At 39.1% G+C, this 18,458-nt stretch overlaps 1 long non-coding RNA gene and 1 pseudogene across 1 annotated transcript; one reads left to right on the top strand and one right to left on the bottom strand.

The window, feature by feature from the left end:
* The window catches only part of LOC129638926 (dual specificity protein phosphatase 18-like), a 211,960-nt pseudogene extending 201,034 nt beyond the window's left edge, over positions 1-10,926 (bottom strand).
* Positions 10,927-11,038: 112 nt separating this feature from the next.
* LOC129638927 (uncharacterized) lies at positions 11,039-12,081 on the top strand. The gene is made up of 2 exons (XR_008708094.1): positions 11,039-11,164; positions 11,475-12,081. It is a non-coding gene; the product is annotated as an uncharacterized LOC129638927 (long non-coding RNA).
* The last annotated feature ends 6,377 nt before the right edge of the window (positions 12,082-18,458 follow it).

Genomic DNA, 18,458 nt, shown 5'->3' on the forward strand with positions numbered 1-18,458 from the left:
CCATCTCATGTGAAGAGTTGACTCATTGGAAAAGACTCTGATGCTGGGAGGGATTGGGAGCAGGAGGAGAAGGGGACAACAGAGGATAAGATGGCTGGATAGCATCACCGACTCAATGGACATGAGTTTGGGTGGACTCCGGGAGTTGGTGATGGACAGGGAGACCTGGAGTGCTGCGATTCATGGGGTCGCAAAGAGTCGGACACGACTGAGCAACTGAACTGAACTGATTGACAGAACTGAATCACTGTGCTTTATGCCTGAAACTAACACAACATTGTAAATCAACTATACTTCAAAATGTTTAAATCCTCTATTGTTAAAAAATGCTAACAATTATCTGAGCCTCCAGTGAGTTAAAGTAGTAACATCAAAGATCACTGACCACAGATCACCATAACAAATAAAATAATAATTTAAAAGTTTGAAATATTGCCTGTATTACCAAAATGTGACACAGAGCCACAAGTGAGCAAATCTTGTTGGAAAAATGACACTGATCTGATAGACCTGTTCAACTCAGAGTTCCCACAAAACTTCAATTTATAAAAAGCAAAATCTGTGCAGTACAGCAAAGCAACATGCAACAAAACAAGGCATGCCTGCATAGGAATCAAGAAAGCCTTTCAAAAAAAATCAAATAGCCTTTGACCCCAGGAACACAGATAGCTAATAATAACATATGCAGAAATATTGATGATTAAAAAAACCTCCTATACATACAGCTACAAACTATTTTGTGGCAATATTACTCCCATCCATATATATAAAGCACAAGGAATTTGGGAGCATTTTTACTGCCTTTGCTTAAGATATGAAGGGTCATGGCTTTTCAAGCTCTAAACTCAGAGACAAGAGTGACAAGTTCACCCAGAAATAAACCCACACGCCTATGGTCAATCTTTAACAAAGGAAGCAAGAATATACAATGGAAAAGAGATAGTCTCTTCAGCAAGTGGTGTGGGAAAGTTGGACATGTAAAGATCAGTGAAAGCATGTAAATCAGTGAGGCCAGAGCATACCCTCTCACCATGCACAAAAATAAACTCCAAATGGCTTAAAGACTTAAAATGAGACAAGACACCGTAAAACTCCTAGAAGAGATCATACACAAAACATTCTTGGACATAAATCATACCAGCATTTTCTTAGGTCCATCTCCCAAGGCAATAGAAATAAAAACAAAAACAAACAAATGGGACCTAAACAAACTTACAAGCTTCTGCACAGCAAAGGAAACCATAAACAAAAAGACCTAGAGAATGGGAGAAAATATTTGCAAATGATGCGACTGACAAAGGCTTAATTTCCAAAATATACAAACAGCTCGTGCAACTGAGCTTCCCTGGTAGCTCAGCTGGTAAAGAATCAACCTGCAATGCAGATCTGGGTTCGATCCCTCGGTTGGGAAGATCCCCTGGAGAAGGCAACAGGCACCCACTCCAGTATTCTGACCTGGAGAATTCCATGGGGTGAATAGTCCATAGGCTCACAGAGAGTTGGAGATGACTGCACAAACTTTCATTTTCATGCAACTCAATAACAACAAAAAACCCAATTGAAAAATGAGTAGAAGACCTAAACAGACATTTCTCCATAGAAGAAATACAGATGGCCAATAGGCACATGAAAAGATGCTCATCATTGATAATTATCAGAGAAATGCAAATCAAAACTACAATGAGATACCATCTTACACCAGTTAGAATGGCTATAATTAAAAAGTCTACAAATAACAAATGCTGGAGTGGGTGTGGAGAAAAGGGAACCCTCTTAGACTGTTGGTGGGAATGTAAGATGGTGTAGCCACTGTGGAAAACAGTATGGAGGTTCCTCAGAAAACTAAAAAATAGAATTACCTTATGATACAGCAATCCCACTCCTGGGAATATATCCAGACAAAATTCTAATTCAAAAAGATACATGTACCCCTATGTTCACAGAAGCACTATTTACAATTGCCTAGACATGGACTCAACCTGAATGTCCCATCAACAGATGAATGGATAAAGATTATATATACATACACACACATATGTATATTTTACATATATGTATAATGGAATATTGTTGTTTAGTTGCTAAGTAGTGTTCGACTTTTTGTAACCACATGGACTATAGCCTGCCAGGCTCCTCTGTCCATGGGGTTTCCCTGGCAAGAATACTAGAGTGGGTTGCCATTTCCTTCTCCAGCAGATTTTCACAGAGCAGGGATCAAACCTGCATCTCCTGCATTGGCAGGCAGATTCTTTACCACTGAGCCACCAGGGAGGTCCATTATGGACTATTCAGTTCAGTCGCTCAGTCATGTCTGACTCTTTGTGACCCCATGAATTGCAGCATGCCAGGCCTCCCTGTCCATCACCAACTCCCGAAGTTCACCCAAACTCAGATTACTCAGCCATAAAAAAGAATGAAATAATGCCATTACAGCAACATGGATGGACCTGAAGATTATCAGACTCAGTGAAGTAACTCAGAGAAAGACAAATATCATACCACTTATATGTGGAATCTAAACTGTGACACAAATGAACCCTGTCTATGAAACAGAAACAAAATGGGACATAGAGAATAGACTGGTAGTTGAAAAGACGGTGGGGGGTGGGAGAGGGATGGATTGGGAGTTTGAGATTAGCAGATGCAAACTAGTATATATAGAATGGATAAACAGTAAAGTCCTACCGTATAGCCCAGGGAACTACATCAATATCCTGTGATAAACCATAATGTAAAAGAATATTTTAAAAAATAATGTGTGTGTGTGTATAATGGAGTCACTTCGCTGTACAACAGAAGTTGGCACAATATTGTAAATCAACTATACTTCAATAAAGAATTTAAAAAGAGTGACAAATTCAAATGACAGTCAAATACTTGGGATCCCTTGGTTTCTCTAAAAATATCAATAGTAGTTTTAATAACTACCATCTTTTGGGCAAAATATTATGTGACAGGAATAATGCTAAAGACTCGTTGCCTCATTTAATCTTCTCACAAGCCTATGCTTAGATGTTATGCCTTTCACATGGTGAGGAAAGAGGATCAGAAAGGTTAACTAACTTGCACTATCCTGACTCAGGTTTGTCTGACTCTTATCTATTCTGCTACATTGGCATGTGTCAGACATCTCACGCCAATGCTAATGGGAAACAGATGCTCTGAACAAAGTTTGAAATTTGACCTTGATTAGAGTACCAGACGGAGAAGGCAATGGCAACCCATTCTAGTACTCTTGCCTGGAAAATCCCATGGACGGAGGAGCCTGGTAGGCTGCAGTTCATGGGGTCGCTGAGTCCGACACGACTGAGCGACTTCACTTTCACTTTTCACTTTCATGCATTGGAGGAGGAAATGGCAACCCACTCCAGTGTTCTTGCCTGGAGAATTCCAGGGATGGCGGAGCCTGGTGGGCTGCCACCTATGGGGTCACAGAGAGTCAGACACGACTGAAGCGACTTAGCAACAGCAGCAGAGTACCAGAAAAAAAAAAAAAAAAAAAAAAACCTCAGTCTTGTTCTCAAAAAGGAAGATTTCCTCACAAATAAAAACTCTAATTCACTCGACAAATACTCCTTGAATACCTATAGTGTGCCTGCCTTTATTCTGGGAGCTGATTATTAAAGTAAAACTGAAACAGCCACTACTCACTGGGTAACTCAGAACTATACTAAAGATGATGAAAAAAAGGAAAAATGTAATTTAGACTATTCTCCTTAAGTATAGCAGGGAACTCTGCTTGAATCTAAATTTTGTTCAGCAGAGAAATCAGGTATACTTAGAGGCTTGGGAGGTAGAATATGAGATCCTAATGCATGTAGAGAAATGTGCCATTTAAAGAAACTCAGTGTAAGGGAAAAGAATCTTAAGAACAATTTGGGCAGCAGGACAGCAGACAAGGTCAAAGAAGAAGGTTGGTCATCCAGATCATCTGGCTTGACGATGCAATCCCAGAACCAGGAAGCAAAACCCACAGGAGCTGAGTCACCAGGTGTCAAACGTGGCAGTTCCATTCATAGGCAACAGGACCTACTTACTGCTCACGGCTCCTGTAGCAAAGGAAGACGGTGCCCTCCACGCAGACATCCGTGTCCTCAGCATGGGGCTTGGGCAGCCTCAGGACAAATATTGGCTCTGGCCTCATCTTTGAAAACCATCAAAGGGAGTGAACCGACTGCTATCTGGGGCATTAACAGTGCCCTTTCCACAGGGGTCTGGAGCAGGAGAGGGGGGAAAACACTGGTGCCTCAGGGCGGCCAAGGGACCTCATTGCTGGAGCCTTCATGAGACTCCTGAGACCATCTGGAAGAAACTGGAGGGACCAGAGTTCAAACAGAGTGCTAGAAGTGGAGGCTGAGCATGGGAATTTAAGGGTTTTCTGATCTTCTGCCAATTTGTTTTAAGCAGATTTAAAATATTGCAGTGTGAGAAGATTAATGAAGTCTCATTTTATATGTGAAATAACGCATCCATAGTTTTTAAAATTCAGGAATCTCGTAATTCCAACATGTAAAATATCATGTATGAAACGAGTTGCCAGTCCAGGTTCGATGCAGGATACTGGATGCTTGGGGCTAGTGCACTGGGACGACCCAGAGGGATGGTATGGGGAGGGAGGAGGGAGGAGGGTTCAGGATGGGGAACACATGTATACCTGTGGCGGATTCATTTTGATATTTGGCAAAACTAATACAATTTTGTAAAGTTTAAAAATAAAAATAAAATTAAGAGCATTATCCTCTCAAAAAAAAATAAAATAAAATTCAAGAATCTCGTAATTCCACAGCGGCATGACCAAGTGATTTTCATATTGAGTTTATCCTATTGTCACATAGCACAGCCACCTTTGTCATTAAACAGAAATAATGTTCCTACTAGAATATGTATTTATTGGGATTACATGGGTTTTTAATCATACAGCTGTAGGAACTTTGTCCCTGTTGTTTTGACCTATACAAACTCCAGGCTAGTGTGGCTGGGATGCTTGGGTTATATAAAGAGCAGAGATAAAGAGGTTGATGAATCAGATACAGTCATTCCAATCAATTAAAAATCGCCTTTTCCTTTCATTCCAATAAATTAATACCTATTTTCCTGCAACATGGCATTTTCGCAGGAGGCTCCTGAAAATATATTAAGTAGGAGTTGCATTCTAAGCCAGTTCCCACAGAGACTTCCCACCTAAGTAACCATTATACTGACATGCCTATTAATACTTTCATTTTTCAAGTCATTGGTGATTACATCAATCTATTTTTCATCTCTTTAATGGGCTTATATTCTGTCTACCCACTCAGAAGTCACCCATGGCCATAAGCAGTTCATGAGCCTTTTGCAAAGACAGTCTGCTGAAACCGAGAGACTGTGTGTGCTTGAATGCATTTTTGTGGGGGTTTTTTTTGTTTTTGTTTTTTTTTTACTGCAAAGATAATAAATGTAATCATTGAGATAAGCAGGCTCTTACAAACAGTTCTATTTGTTTGTTTTTCTAAATGGCTTTGAAATTATTTTAGTAATCACAGAGTATAAAGAGTTAGACCTGCACGGTCCACTCTGGAAGCCATTAACCACGTGTGGCAATTGAGCATTTTACCTGGTTGCTAAAGCTGGGTTGAGATGTGCTTTAAACATAAAACATATCGTTGGATTTCAAAGATTTATATGCAAAAATGTAAAATGTCTCATTAATCAAATTTTATGTTCAGGAAACACTGAAATAATAGTTTGGAAATATTGGTTAAATATAGTACTAAAATTGATTTCACCTGTTTCTTTTTATTTATTAAATGAGAGTAATAGAAAATCTAAAAGTACATATGTAGCTCACAGTATATTTTTCTTCAACAGCACTGAGTTAGATGCTGCCATGACTCCTCCACCATCATTTTCTTTGTCCATCTTTATGTGGAGGGCACACTGGGACTGGGGAATTTATCATCTTTCCAGGAGTGGAGGTTTAGGTATCTCCAGAATATTCCTGAATATTCTCAGGGAGTGTTTTTCCTGGCTGTCACTCCAAACTGCCTTCATGCTTCTGCACTCTTGGACAGACCATCTTTTTCCAATTTCCCTTATCCCTAGTTTCAGTCCCCTAAGAACTCATATTTCTAGCCTCAGCAAGAAATTCACATCCCCCCAAATTTGTTTTTCATAGACACAAGCTTTTCTTTCATGAGACAGACTTCTAAGGAGTAATTCAGTTCCCCATTATCTCAATCTCTCTCACCAGATTCAGCTCTGGGCCTTTATTTGCATAACCAAAAATCCTCTCAAAATGTTTTCCCAATCTTTCTTTGCACCCTGACACATAGAATGTGAAACAGCCACTTCAGCCAATGCTAACATTATTCCCACCATTCCTTGCTGCTCCCACTGCACAGGCTGGGTAACACCTCAGTGGGCAGGGTGTGAAGCCAGTGAGAGCCATTGTAAGAGCTACATGTTTACCTTGGTTACTTCACTGGGTTTGCTCATTCAAGCCTTTTTGCTTACTTACATGTATCAGCCTCCACTATGGATTATCTGTGTACTTTTGAATAGCTGGTTGTGAATTGTTAACTTTGATCAAAGACCTGTGCATTTCCCTCTTCCTGTGAGCCAGGTATTATACTGGGTCAGAGCAATGCTAGAGACCTCGGGACAGGCTTTGTCTCTGCTTCCTACTCTGGACACTACTGCCCAAGAGAGCTTTCACTGAGCCTCACAGAGTATGGATACACCTGGGGTAGGAGTGGCTCTTGGGGGAGAGCCCCAGAATCCCCTCAGCTAGTATCTAAGCAGAGGGAGGGAGGTGTCTCTGTGACATGGATGGTGGAGGCCCATGTTACCCTGTGGTTATAAGGAAAACAGGACCAGGTCAGGGCTGGGTTTCAATGATGACTTACTAAGAATTCAATAACACATTTTTTTCAATAATACATTTTAATGTAACTTTTTCCCAATAATTTAAACACTTGCCTCAGAGAAATAGCTGTTTCTAGATCTGAAGCAGGAAAAGGACAAGATGTCATGTTAAGTCAGAAAGTATGTTTTCAAAGATTAATAGGAGGGGTCCACTAGATACAGAAGTGAACTCTTACTGTCCAAAGTCATCAAAATTAGAAAATTAAGAATAATGGGCTCTGCCAGAAATAAACTCATACACCTGTGCCAATCAATCTTCGACGAAGGAGGAAAAATATAAAATGAGAAAAATATCTCTTCAGCAAGTGGTGCTGGGAAAGTTGGACAGTTACATGTAAGTCAGTGAAGCTAGAACACACCCTCACATCATACACAAAAATGAACTCAAAATGGCTTAAAACAAAACACCACAAATTCCTAGAAGAGATCACAGGCAAAACATTCTCTGACATAAATCATACCAGTGTTTTCTTGGGTCTCCTAAGGCAATAGAAATAAAAGCAAAAATAAACAAATGGGACCTATTCAAACTTACAAACTTTTGCACAGCAAAAGAAATCGTATTTAAAAAAAAAAAAAAAGACAACCTATGGAATGGGAGAAGATATTTGCAAATAATGCAACAAAAGTTTAATCTCCAAAATATGCAAACAACTCATACAACTCAATAACCATAAAAAGAAGAAAAAGCCAATTGAAAAATGGGCAGAAGACCTTAAGAGACATTTCCTCAAAGAAGAAATACAGATGGCCAATAGGCACGTGAAAAGATGCTCAATATCACTAATTATTAGAGAAATGCAAATCAAACCTACAATGAGGTACCACCTCACACCAGTCAGAATGGCCATCATTAAAAGTCTACCAACAACAAATACTGGAAAGGATATAGAGAAAAGGGCATTCTCTTATGGTGTTGGTGGGAAGGTAAATTGGTACAGCCACTGTGGAAAACAGCATGGATGTTCCCCAGAAAACAAAAAAATTGAATTACCATATGATCCAGCAATCTCACTCTTGGGAATATTCCTGAACAAAACTATAATTCAAAAGACACATGTACCCCTATGTTCCCAGCAGCACTATTCCCAATAGCCAAAACATGGAAGCAGCCTAAATCTCCATCAACAGATGAGTAGATAAAGATGTGGTACATATTGCCGGGAGCCGGCATATTGCATATTGAGTGCATATTGCATATTGAGTGCAGCACTTTCCACAGCATCATCTTTCAGGATCTGGAATAGCTCAACTGGAATTCTATCACTGCTGGGAGCCAGCGTGAGGAACTCCGCCCACGACAAAGGTCATGAGGAAGGAGGCTCGGCATACGCAAAGGCGGGATCGAGCCTCAGGAGTCCCCCTAGAAATTCTCGAGCATCTACCCCCAAAACCAGAGTCTGCCTACTTTCTGCTTTCACCTACACCTCTGACTTTATGGGGGCTGTCCCCCACTACCTCTCTCTGAAAAAAGAGTTAGCTTACAGCTCCAGTTAATAATTCCTGGGTGTGACAGTGTTTCAACCTACAAACTCCTTTGGATATCCTCTAGCCTGCCTGAATAGGTTTTTCCGGCCACATGTGATTGTTCAGAGCTTCCCAACTGTGAGAGGCAGGAGATGTTCTAAACGGTTTAAACACAGATTCCTTTGAGTAGTTAAAAGATTGATTAGAAATTGTATTGGTGAAGGGTTTTTCACTTATTGGGCCAATGTTTGCTAAGTCTCCATACTCCTTACCTACTGTGTCCTTGGCAGTGTATTGATTGATATAATGGGTGTATAGAAATGTAAGTAGTAGCCTCAATGTTTGTAACCTTGGACCCTTGAGTTAATTCTTTTCTTGATTGAGCCCACCTCACCTTTGCCCTATAGGAATGCAGCTTTGTCCAATGCCTTTTTGGAGGCTAGTGCTTGACTTTGGAATAATCACCTTTAGAGAAAAATAAGTTTCTTAAAATGTTAACAGGCCTCCTGGCCAGAAGATGATGTCAATCACCTGAACTTTTGCATATGATAAGTTTGAAAGCCTGGCTTCGATTAGAACCAGGAACTGCTGTCCTTGCATAACTCCACCCCTTCCCCCATTATCCTCTATGCACAACTTAAGGTATAAAAACTACTTTGGAAAATAAAGTGCAGGCCTTGTTCACTGAAATTTGGTCTCCCCATGTCGCTCTCTCTCTCAAATTCTGGCTGAGTCTCCATCTGGAGTGCAGAACCCGCCATGCTTGCTAATTATGCCTGGGCTTCTAAGATCGGACCGGGGGTGGGGGTGGGGGTGGGGGGGCAGTGTCTCCTCTCCTTCGGGAGAACAGAAGGATGCCTGCGGCCTACGTAAGTGGTGCAAACTTCTTGTCTTGAAGTTTTATTGGTCTCCCGCGTAAACCAAGCTACTCAGCCTCTTTTCTCCACTGAATTTTCCTACTGAGCTATCCTCATTCTATTACTCCTTATATCTTTGATAAATATTTATAAATAAATAGGTCGCCTATGCCGTCTCTCCTTCGAATACCCTGGATCAGCCGGGGCTGGACCCCGGTAACATATAAACAATGGAATGTTACTCAGCCATAAAAAGGACAAAATAATGCTATTTGCAGCAACATGGATACAACTAGAGATTATCATACTAAATGAAGTCAGAAAGACGTATCAAGGATATCACTTTATGTGGAATATAAAATATGGCTCAAATGAACCTATCAACAAGAGAGAAACAGACTCACAGACATAGAGAAGAGACTTGTGGTTGTCAAGGGGGAGGGGGGAGGGGCGGGATGGACTGGGAGTTTGAGGTTGGTAGATGCAAACTATTATATTTAGACTGGATAAACCACAAGGTCTTAATGCATAGCACAGGGAACTATATTCAATATCCTGTGAAGACCCATAAGGGGAAAGAGTATCAAAAAGAATATAATATTTGTGTAACTGAGTCACTTTACTGTAAAGCAGAGATTGGCACAACATTGTAAATCAACCATACCTCAATTTTTTAAAAACATTTTTTTAAAAAATAATGGGCTCTAGTTCCACTCAAAATGGAGTAAGGACATTCCATGCCATCTGAGACAAGAAGAGTATAGCCATTTTGGAAAAGGACTAAAGGACGGCCTTGGGCAGAACAGGCCATGCAGGCTACAGAAAATACGCCAGCAGAAACATCAAGCTGATGGGAATAAAAAATTAACTCTGTTATACTAACGAGTATACCTAGTTGCCACAAGAAAAGTGAAAGTGAAGTCAAAGCGCGACTATAAATATCCGTTACTGTGATTTCTTGCAAAAAAAATACTCAGGCACTCACTCCCCTTCACAGCAGCACTCCCTATTCCTGATAGTCTCCCCAGAGCCACCTGCTGCAGATCAAAGAAGTTTCATGATTTCTGGAAATTATCAGTGATGATGAGACAAACCCTCCCTTTGTTATAAAAGCAACTCACTCCTTCTACTTGGGAAGCTGGCACTTTTTTGCTGCCTTATCCCCTGTGCACAAGCTATCTCTTTTAAGAAAAAGCTCTGTTTGCCTACGAGTCTTGGGAAAGCAATATTCACTTCTATGGTTATGCTGCCCAAGGATCTGGAAAGGGCCTGGTAACACATCACTCCCTCGGATTGTAACAAAAAACCCTAGACAAGATCCAAAAAGCAACTACCAGAGGACACTAAAAAGTCAATGAATTAGTTTTCTTTTGCTGCGTAAATAATCACAAATTTAGTGGTTTAAAACAATACACATTGGGAACTCCCTGGCAGTTGAGGGGTTAGGCCTTGCACTTTTGCTGCTGAGTGCTGGGATTCTATCCCTGGCTGGTGAACTGAGATACTGCAAGCCACGTGGCACAGCCAAAAAAATAATAAAATCAAACAACACAAATATATTATCTTACGGTTCTAGAGGTCAGAAATGTAAAATGTGTCTGCAGGGAGTTGTTCCTTCCAGAAGCTGCCTGCATTCCCTAACTCACGGTCGTTCCTCACATCACTCCTACTTCTGTTATCACATCTCTGCTCAGTCTCTCTTGGCTGTTTCTTATCAAGGCCTGATGATTTCATTGGCCCATCCAGATAATCCAGGTTAATCTCATTGCAACATCATTAAGTTAACTAGGCTTTGCAAAAGCCCTTTTGCCACATAAGATAATATACTCACAGGGGCCAGGAATTAGAACATTGACGTCTTCTTGTGTGGGGTTTGGGGACGGGGTGTGAGGAGCGTTATTCTACCTACTACAGTGGAGAAAAAGCAGTGGGACTGGGTAAGGAACCCAGGTCTTAAATGAGGACCTGGAATTGAGGTTCTTGGTGTTTTTCCTTCTATACATCGCAGCTCAAGCTCTGGGGTCACCCATAACTCAGGTTTGAGAGCCGGAGAAGGCACAGACAGAGGGAACCCTAGGAAAAGCCTGCTTTCTCCAGCCATGGGTGGGGTGGCGGGGGTTGGGAAATCCTGCAGGACGATGCACTTGGGACTTTCCCTACTCTATGTCAGGGGAGAATCAGCCATGAAGCAGCATCAGAAAATCTCCAAATATCTAAACATAAATGTGTTTTTTTTTTTTTTTTTAGGAATCCAGAATCAAATCAAGCAAAAACAATACCAACAGACAGAGAACACCATTCAGTCCTATAGCAATGGTCTTAGAGGACCAGCATAAATTGTTGGGATATCAAGGGTAGATACAGAGAAGGTGATGGCACCCCACTCCAGTACTCTTGCCTGGAAAATCCCATGGACAGAGGAGCCTGGTGGGCTGCAGTCCAGGGGGTCGCTAAGAGTCGGACGCGACTGAGTGACTTCACTTTCACTTTTCACTTTCATGCATTGGAGAAGGAAATGGCAACCCATTCCAGTGTTCTTGCCTGGAGAATCTCAGGGATGGGGGAGCCTGGTGGGCTGCCGTCTATGGGGTCGTACAGAGTCAGACACAACTGAAGTGACTTAGCAGCAGCAGCAAGGATAGATAAAAATTGAATTCCAAGAAGGCTCTTGGGAAATTAAAAACAAGAAAGGAAAGAAAAAACTCTTCAGGATGAAAACAAGGATTAATCACGGGCATGGAGAACAATATGACTCATGAATTTCAGATACAGGCAGAAAATGAATATTTAACAATTATACAGAAGTTAAACTAGAATTAGGCAGTTGCTAGAAAAGATGCTGAAAACAGAACCCCTAGTCAGCTAAAGCCTTGCCTATTAGAATCAAGAACATTTTTCAAGTAATTAACAACTGCACAATTTCAGGCTCCTTTTGAAACAGGAGGGAAGCAGGGCAGGGCACAAGCCTTAAAGAATGACATAGCCATTGAGGCTATGACATAACTGGTTAGAACCAACTAGGTCCAAGACAGTGGAAGATTCAACTTCCAGTGAACCCTGGACCTCGACATTCACTCATTTTAACACATCAGCATGCCAAATGACACACCCACAGGTGCCATGACTGCTCCAAGGCCTACCATAAAAGGGCAAAAAGTGGGTGGTGGCCTAATTCCTTGAAATTTCTGCCCCTTCTCCAAAATAGCTGGAATACTCCCATTTATTAGCCTATGAAATTATCCAGCTCTTAAAACTATCCCATATTTGGGGGCCTCTCACCTTCTGAGATGGTCCACACTCTGTTCGTAGAGTGTGTTTCTCCCAGGGCTGCTCTCACCTCTTGAGGCGGGCCACATTCTGTCTATGGAATGTGTGTCTTTCTAAATAAATCTACTTATCTACTTCTTACCTATCACATTGCCTCTCGCTGAATTCCTTCTATACTGAAATATAAAGAACCTGAGCTTCATTAAGTCCTGAGACCAGGTGTGTGATTTCAATTAAAATACAGTGGGAAAAAAAAAAAGACAGTGGATTCAAGCCCCACCCAAGTTCTGCGGTTCACTTTCACAGTCATAAACCAGAGAACATTACAAAAACCATTTAAGCCAGTCATCTGTTCTAGGAAGGTGTAAGTTGAAGGACTCAAAAGGAAATTTTAAAGGCATTTTGGAGGAATATAGTTATATTTTAGAAGGTCAAGATATGACTTAAACAAAGACAAATGTGAGGGAATGATGATCATTTGATAGAAATATTATTTCAGTATGAAAAGTCCAACTTACAAAGAATAGCCCCCTAAAGTTAACTAGCAGGACACTGGTTGTTCCGTAAGAATAAATAAGCTAAAATAGAGATCTACTACTTTCTATTGGCATGTCACTTTGCAATCTCCTGCCAAATCTGGCTGCGATTTTGTTTCACACGTTAAAAAAAAAAAAAAAAAAAAAACCTAAAAACAAACAAGCAAAAAATGATCCTCCCAAACCTTTGGTAATTTCTCCAAAACAGTGTTCTCATTGACTGCACATTAGGACTTATTGGGAGTCTTAAAAAAGACCCAGGCCCACGGCCAATCCTAGGCCAACTGAGTAAGAACTTGTTGAGGGCTGGACTGACGCACTAGCAGTTTCTGTATCGTCCCAGGTGATTATAATGTGTAGCCTGATCCACTGCCACAAATGAGCCCTACTCCACCTATGCGACTAGAATCAACTCACATCTTGCTTGAACTACAGTATACTGAAAAGTAACCCTATCATCCCTTCCCTCAAACACACCATATTTAGATTTCCCCCTCGCATTCTCATGTCTGCTTCATTTTAGATAAAGGTATCAAAAAAGGTATTTTCCCCAAATACTTCCCTTTCACAGTTTTGCAGTGTCTGGTTTGGGTACTGTCTTCAGTAAACAAAAATGGATTTGGGAGTCCCCTGGCAGTCCAGTGGTTAAGGTGCTTCCCAGGTGACACAGTGGTAAAGAATCCACCTGCCAATGCAGAGACAGGGGTTCAATCCCTGATCAAGAAGATCCCCTGGAGGAGGACATGGCAACCCAGTCCAGTATTATTGCCTGGGAAACCCCACGGACAGAGGAACCTGGCAGGCTACAGTCCATGGGGCTGCAAAAGAGTAGGACACAATTTAGCAACTAAGTACACACAGACACACCAGTGGTTAAGACTCCATGCTTCCACTGCAGAGCTGTGGCCAAAAAAGGGGGGATTTGTGTTTGGCAAGAGTAAAGAGAGGTTGAAACAAAACAAAGTAGCTATAAAGGAGCTATAAAGGACTCTTGACCCAGACTGGAGACAGAGGGAACAAAACAACACTCTCTTCTTCCCCTTCACTTACCTTCTATGTCTATCTCCAAAGATCCTCTGCCTCACGTAAGGATACAAGCCTGTTGGTGTTTCCAGAACTATTTCTATAGGAAAACCCAAATAATAAATATAGGCTGCATCTGTCACCTTACTCTGCTAAATGAAAATCTCACCGAAACATAAAAAAAAAAAAAAAAAAAAAACAATTCTCACGTTGATAACCACTTTTAGATTATTCCCACTCACTGGGAGTCCTGGTATTTGAAAATAGTCTCTTTCCTCTCTAAGCATCATGGTAGTGGTTCCAGAGGCAGTGGAAGATGTTAGATGTACATGTACCTTCTTTACAGACTGTTGAATAAATCTGGATGAACTTCTAAACCTGATTCACCCAGAAACTATGAAGATAATTTGATTCAAACCCCAGACCTGATCCCCTATGTCTTTGCTACATGATGAAATCAAAAGCTGAAAAGAGACAATGGTATATAACATATTTGAAAGTTACCTGTGTCGGCTAAGTTATATTAAACTAATTAATCTAATTTTATTGTTTTTAATAATTTGTATTGATGTACAGTTGATTTATAATGTTGCTTTAGTTTCAGGTATACAGCAAAGTGAATCAATTATAACATACATATATCCACTTTTTTTTAGATTATTTTCCCATATAGGTCTTTACAGAGTATTGAGTAGAATTCCCTGTGCTATACAGTAGGTCCTTGTTGGTTATCTATTTTATATTCATATATAGTAGTGTGTATATGTCAATCCGAATCTCCCAATTTATCTCTCCCAGTCTGATTAACTTTAATACTTTTCCTTCTCTTCAACCTAATCATAAATCAAAGGTTTCTCAGAGCAAGAAAAATTTCCATATTCAACATGACAACTTGAAATGTTGGAAATGCTTAGACTATTAAGTGATTAACTAAATGAGCACTATTTGCTTATTAAATTGCATAATGTAAAATGAATATTACTTTCAAATATTCAAATAAAAGACATAAAATACTGAACATAACTGCTGTCAAGTTTTGATTATACTCGTCGCAAAGGTAACCTGAATAAATGGAAAGTTAGAACATGTTTCTGGAAGGGAAGACAAGTGTCAATTCCTCTAAAAATAATATACAAATGCCATTCCAATCAGCATGAAAATAAGGATTTTTAAAAAGGTGAAATAATTTTAAAGCTTATATAGAAGAATAAATGTAAGAAAATAAAACCAAGGAGAAACTAAAGGAAATTTTGAGGAGAGTAATTTATCTTTCCACATATTAAAACTTACTGTAAAATCTGCTGTATAGTATCTGCATAGGAAGAGACAAATTCATGGTAGAACAAAGTGCAGAATTCAGAAACAAATTCAAGTAAATGCAGAAACTTAATTTACAACAAGGGTAGTATTGCCATTTATTTTTAAATGAGTTGTATTAGGTTAAATGGTTTTCCATCTGAAAATAAACATCATAGCTCTACCTCAGTATTATTCAGCCATTAAAAAGAATACATTTGAATCAGTTCTAATGAGGTGGATGAAACTGGAGCCTATTATACAGAGTGAAATAAGCCAGAAAGAAAAACACCAATACAGTATACTAACACATATATATGGAATTTAGAAAGATGGTAACAATAACCCTGTGTACGAGACAGCAAAAGAGACACTGATGTATAGAACAGTCTTATGGACTCTGTGGGAGAGGGAGAGGGTGGGAAGATTTGGGAGAATGGCATTGAAACATGTAAAATATCATGTATGAAATGAGTTGCCAGTCCAGGTTCGATGCAGGATACAGGATGCTTGGGGCTGGTGCACTGGGATGACCCAGAGGGATGGAATGGGGAGGGAGGAGGGAGGAGGGTTCAGGGTGGGGAACACATGTATACCTGTGGCGGATTCATTTTGATATTTGGCAAAACTAATACAGTTATGTAAAGTTTAAAAATAAAATAAAATTTAAAAAAAAAATAAAAATAAAAAAATAAAACAGAAACTGGCAACAGGCCAAATCCAGTAGCTTGCCTGTTTTTGTAAATAAAGTTTAATGGGAAGACAAAAAAAATAAAAATAAAATAAAAATAAAAAATAAAAAAATAAATAAATAAAATTCCAAAGATTATAGTTTTAAGAGTGAAAATAAAACACTAAAAATATTAGAAGGAAACGTAAAACAGTACATGGATAACTTTAGAAAGTGAATGTCCTCCCTAACAAATAAAAGCTACCATTACATCTTTAATCATTACATCTGTAATACCTGGATTACAGCAATAAAGTCTTAACTACTCTGCCTGCATTCACTCACATTCCTCTATAATACATTCCCCAAGTAGGATAATCTTTGGGAAACAAAATCTGTACAGCTGAACATGGTTGGACCTCCTGTAGCTATGTCCTCCTTTTTCATCCTTACGTTTGTTTATTTGTGTTTTTCTCTTTTTTTTGTTTCCTTGAGTCAATTTTTGGTCTTTGTTGAGTTTTTTAAATTGTCTTTGTTTTCTATTTCATTTATTTTTGTTATTGCTTTCTGTATCTTTTTTTAAAAAAGGCTTTATTGTTATCTTTGGATATGATACATACTTATTAGTCTTTCTTCTTTTCCAATGTAAATATCTAAGAGTATAAATTTCCCCTACAATATAACTTAACTTGAAAGTTTGGGTATGCAGTTTTGTCATTATTATAAAGTTATATTTCCATCTTGGTTTCTTTTCTTACTCATGATCATTTAGATTTGTGTTAATTTCCAAACATATGGCATTTTCAAGATGATTCTTACTGAAATGTCACATAACTACCAAAAAGTACACACCTCAATGAACTTCCACAAAATGAATTTACCCACGTACTCATTCTCAGAACAAGATAAAGAATGTTATTAGTTCCAGAAGCACCCAGTATGTCCACTTCAAGTCATCAGCTTCCCCAAAGGTAACTAATTATCCTTACTTCTATCACCATCAATCAGTTAGTTCTGTCCATTTTGAGATTTTATATTAAGAAAATATAGAACGTTCTCTTTTGTACTGACTTTCATTCTTCCCATAGTTGTGAGATGTGTCCATTTTGTTGCATGTATATACAACTCTTGATGGACATTTGGGCTATTTTTTCAGTGTTTGACTGATTGATAATGCTATTACTAACATTTTGTAGGAATTTCTGTTGGAAATTGAGTTATGTGTTATAGCTATGCCTAGATGTAGAGTAGAGACTACCAATTTTCCAGTAGGGTGGTACTGAGATACATGACCACCAGTAGAGGACAAGTTTTGGGTACTACCACCTCATTGCCAACATTTAGCATGACCCATTTTCCTAGTGCTAGGATTTGGGGAGCACAAAGTGGCTTCTCATTGTGTCTTAAATTTGCGTTTCCCTGAAGAACTGAGCCAAGCACCTTTTGATATGCTTATTTGGTATCTCAGAAATCCTTTTTTATGAAGTACCTATTCAAGTCTTCTGCCCATATTTAAAAATTGAGATGTCTGTATTTCTCTCACTGATGTGAAAGAATTTTTAATAAACTGATATCAGTCTTTTATTCAATATTTGTGTTGAAAATTTTTTCTTACATGTCTTCCTTTTTCACTCTATTAATGTTATGTTCTCATGATTAAAGGTGTTTTGTTTAGATATGGAGCAACAAAACTAATAAACTGGCAATGGGGGTAAATATTAGAACAACAACTTTGGAATATAATATGGTATTACCTTGTAAAGTTGAAGATAATCCCTGTCACCCAGTTTTTTTTCCTCCCAGGTATCTGTCCCAGAGAATCTCCAGCACAAATGCACACAGAAATTGGATAGCAATACTACAAAAAGGTAAAAATGACAAATGTCCATTGACAGTAAAATCAACAATTTCTAGCATATACACACAATGGAACAATATATGGCATCACAAATTCAATAATACACATCAACTTGGATGAATCACAAAATTATAATGTCAAGTATAAAATCAATTCTCAGAAGTCTATATGCAAACTATGCAAATACAGTTGAAACTATATCAATGCCAAAATCATACTAAGTTTGACAATACACTGTTTAGGAATAGGTATATATTCAGAAATAATGAAATTATAATCACAAAGAAATGATAATAAAGTTTAAAATAATGGTTATCCTACCTGGGAAGGAATTCAATTGGGAAGGTACCCTCAGTGTCCTGAAGTTTTGGTAGTGTTCTAGTTCTGAAGCAGGATGCAGGTACACAAAGGAGTTTCATTTATTATGACTTTTATATAATATAAATGTACCCTATATGTCTATTTTATAATCAAAGGCTTTTTAATATTAAAGTGAAAGTCACTCAGTTGTGTCTGACTCTTTGCGACCCCATGGACTATACAGTCCATGGAATTCTCCAGGCCACAATACTGGAGTGGGT

This window comes from Bubalus kerabau, chromosome X, assembly GCF_029407905.1.
Source record: "Bubalus kerabau isolate K-KA32 ecotype Philippines breed swamp buffalo chromosome X, PCC_UOA_SB_1v2, whole genome shotgun sequence".
Taxonomy (NCBI): domain Eukaryota; kingdom Metazoa; phylum Chordata; class Mammalia; order Artiodactyla; family Bovidae; genus Bubalus; species Bubalus kerabau.